The sequence below is a fragment of the Mizuhopecten yessoensis genome, unplaced genomic scaffold, assembly GCF_002113885.1.
Source record: "Mizuhopecten yessoensis strain PY_sf001 unplaced genomic scaffold, ASM211388v2 scaffold11145, whole genome shotgun sequence".
In the NCBI taxonomy this organism is placed as follows: domain Eukaryota; kingdom Metazoa; phylum Mollusca; class Bivalvia; order Pectinida; family Pectinidae; genus Mizuhopecten; species Mizuhopecten yessoensis.
This window is the reverse complement of record NW_018408902.1, coordinates 860,854-864,990: the sequence shown is the minus strand read 5'-3', so window position 1 is coordinate 864,990 and position 4,137 is coordinate 860,854. Positions and strand designations below refer to the sequence as shown.

Sequence of the window (4,137 nt, the reverse complement as noted above, 5' to 3'; positions counted from 1 at the left end):
TTACAAATAAAAATTTATTTCAACGTGAATGTATTTACAATCAGATCCTGTACAAACAGATGAAAATCAGCATATCTATGAATTAACAAATGTACATATATACAGTATATCACAATCACCTGTGGAATGTGTATCTATAAACAATAATAAGGATAAGGTGAGTTCATTGTAGCATTTGAAAACTAGCTATTCTCTTTTATAACCTTCAATTTTGTATTGACTAGAACTGCTCCATGGCACAGGGTCGCAGTGTGATATTTGTTATGGTAAAAATCTTTTTAGTACAAGACAGAGTAGAAACTTAAGAAATTTAGTTTGGTTAATTACTTAAAATAAAAACTCATAATGAAATTCATTCTTTACATTTATAATTAACATAAAAACATAACCCTTCCGATGTAAGATAACATTTTTTAGGTCATGTAAGACATACGTTACAATATATCACATAAATTATCGCAAACTATACATCAGGATTGAGGCACGACTGTGAGCAACCCTTTGCATCATGCACTTAACCTTGAATTAAACCCTGGATACCATTTTTCCATTTTGACATACTTGCAGTACATATGTAGCTACGTGAGACCAAAATATTCATTATTATTTTGACTGTTCATTATTCAATAAGCACCTTGTAAAAGGCTTGGTTGCTGATGGTGAGAAGCAGTGTGCAAACCTCTTTATTTTCTGAGGAAATGGTTCAACATAATGGAAAACAATGACGTCACGTATAGGGATAGGCAATGTAGCCACTGACTAACAATTATCACATAGAGGCTTGAACAATATAAATAAAAATAGTGATAATATTACTATTGAGGAGATACTCCCAGAGAGGATAATACTTGTTATTGTTGTTAACATCCTTATATTACTGTATATTTACACACCAGGCTACAGGCAGGTAGATATCTGTAATATGAATGTTGATGTAAGCAATTACACCCAGAATGGGAGTTTAGTAAAATGACCTTTACTTAGTAACTGATGACCTTTACTTAGTAACTGATGACCTTTACTTAGTAACTGATGACCTTTACTTAGTAACTGATGCATGAACCATGTGGCTAGAAGAACAGTGGTGTTTACTTCAGGGCCTGTATTCATGAAACCATCTCATGCTCAAGTATGGATTTTGTGCTCCAGCTTAATTTCTTGTTCCGTTTATAAATTAATGAAATCTTAATTTGTCAACGATTTGGAAAACATTTGAAGAGACTTAAAGCCAAATACTAATTCCAATGTTTACATTTGCTTTACTTTTTGAGCTTTTGACATGATTTAAGTGAATTACAAGAAAGTTGGTTTGAGCACAAACAATGCTTGAGCATGAGAATGGTTTCATGAATATGGGCCCCGAATCTGTTCACATTCAAAATACAATACTGAAGATTTGCAGAATAAAACATATCTCCTACATTCCACTGACCTCTTTATATGTTAACTTCTCGTTGAGGGTCACCAAAACAGACAGCATTTTAACGATACACAAACAGAAACAAGATGTTGCAACCCTGGCCTTTCGTTGAAGGTTATGAAAGTGGTATAGGGTCAAGATATTGTATAGGAAATTTCATTGAAAAGGGGCAGCAATTTAGAAGTTCTTGGAAATAATTTTTGGACGCATATTGGATATTAAAAAAAGCAGTTTGTCATCCTTTCAACTGCTACTGGGACCTTCACTTTTGATCGTTGCTAAAAGATAAATGTTTTCAAACTTTCATCAACACGTAATCAACCTGCAATTTCGGACACAAATTGGACAGTTGACACAAACCTCTAGTTCCACTATCCCCCAGTTAACTGGTAGAGTATTCATGAGACACTTTTCAATTAATTTGTGTCTGATTTAACATACAATGTAGGACCATTGTCAAATTAAAACACTTGTGTGATTTTATTGATATGTACCTTATAATTACCATTGGATAACACTGGTAGCACACATGTACTCTCCTTAAAGAAACTAGCATATATATATATATATTTGTACATTAGTAATAACTATTACATGAGTTTCCACTTTAATCATAAACACAGGTAGAGATTCCTTGCACTAAGTTATAGAGAAAAATGTAACAAAATAAATAAACAGATATATAAATCAGACATAATATAACTGATCCTTTTTGTAGTTTGACTAGATAGATCCATTAATAGCATAGAAATTCATGAAAAAGTAAACAATTATTACATGTATCTGTTAGGATACTAGGAAGAACACATGAAATGTTTCCTCTACTGCGGTACATGGCATGGCCTTATTGACATCGTGTCCAAATCATTGACCATCATTGTAAGTTCAGCAGGATTACTTCCCCTGTTTATACAGTTTATACGTATACCTACTACCAAGGTTCATTGAGGGTAAATGATAAGATGGCCCACTGGGCAGAGTATCCCCTTTCCAAATATTTCAACATTAACCTGTTTTTCCTCTATGCATTTAAACAGTGTTATATATATTTATCAGGATGATGTATTTTATCACTATTTGGATGCACATGCAAATAAGCAACTGGCCCTAAGAGCTTGTTTTGTTGCAAAATGAACTGCCCCCAAATATCACTGGACAGGGCCAATGGCTAAACTGACAGGTCACCCCTCTACCAGGGCTTTCATTACACCCTTGAGAGTAGTATGTTTTTGACTCCCAAAAATGACTCTTGGGTTTGACAGGACAAGTCTATCTGACATGTGTTGTGACTTTCCATGAATCAGGGAATAGGTTACTTCTGAAGTCCTGATCTACTATAAATGTATGTCTCACTGAACCCTGTACAGTCTATTAATCTACATAAACACGACTTTTAACTTATAGCTCCACTAACGCAAAACTACGTTAACTGAACCAGAGTAAAACCTCTCTATTCTGAATGAAAACAAGGGCCCTAGGCTACTGGTGTTCTACCCCGGTTAGCACGACTATCTCAGCATGTACCAATCAATATATTGATTATAGTAGCTAATTAACTTGGGTTTAAAAATAACATTTGGATTTATAAGGCGATATTGTGAGTAAGTATTGCTTATTGTCCCATTAAAGCAAATTTATACATGCAAATTGTATAACCCATTCATAGGTTGGGCTATAGTCTACGACTAAATTAGACAAGAGGCCCATGGGCCTAAACGGTCACCTGAGTCTACAGTATTTATTTTTGCTGTTGAAATATGTACCAATTTGAGTAAAAAATAGTATAATGTTAACTTAACTTTGTCAGGACCATGGGCTGATCATTCCTAGACCAATTTTAAGTGAGATCGGCCTATTAGAACTTAGTAGCAAAATAGCGGCCATGGCAGCCAAATTGTATTTCTGATTGACCCGAAAAATAACAACACTTTGTCAGGACCATGATGCGATCATTCCTACCAACTTTCAGTTCAATCGGTCCAGCAGAACTTGACTTTAAGTTTGAAATAGGTTTTCAAAATGGCGGCCGTCTGAAGAAACCTTATAAGGATCTCCACAAAGATAAACATCTCCTGTACATAGAGATTACAAATTTCAAAATGAGAAGAAAGCAGCAATATTCTTTGTGTCAGCTTTGTCTGCTATAAAGATGAACATTTAATATTTTAAATATACTGCAAAAGCACCTTTTGTTGATAACAACAGATTATAATGATAGTCCAGAATGCTCAAAGCTTCAGCTGACGTCATTGAATTGCAGGTCCCAATTTTAACTGTGGACCTATTCATTGGAAAAAGGATGCCTGATAAAGCCCCTAAGGCCTCCACTTTAATATACAATGAAGCTCTTTAAAGCCCCAAAGGCCTCCATTTGAATTAATAATAAACAAGAGGCCCATGGGCCTTAACGGTCACCTGATATATTTATACAGAGAGTTGATTTTGTTTTTAACATGTACAGAAATATTATTCAAAGTGACAAAAAACAATAAAACCACCTTATTCAATATCTAGCATACAGATTTAAGACTAAAAAGTATTTGAAACTAGCACCTCTGATTCTAAACAAGGAAAATGAAGAAATTTTAGCACACTGACTCCTTTGGGCCCCACCCTACAGCCCTTGGGGGTAGGGCTGGCTCAAAATTTTCAAAGTATCAAACTGTCAACTCAAGGTTATAATTCCAATCAAGTTATTAACATGTAATATTCAAAGT

At 34.5% G+C, this 4,137-nt stretch overlaps 1 long non-coding RNA gene across 1 annotated transcript; it reads right to left on the bottom strand.

Moving 5' to 3' along the window:
- Positions 1–1,288, bottom strand: LOC110466859. The gene is made up of 2 exons (XR_002464782.1): positions 1,038–1,288; positions 1–974 (listed from the first exon to the last, which is right to left on the bottom strand). It is a non-coding gene; the product is annotated as an uncharacterized LOC110466859 (long non-coding RNA).
- Positions 1,289–4,137: the final 2,849 nt, after the last annotated feature.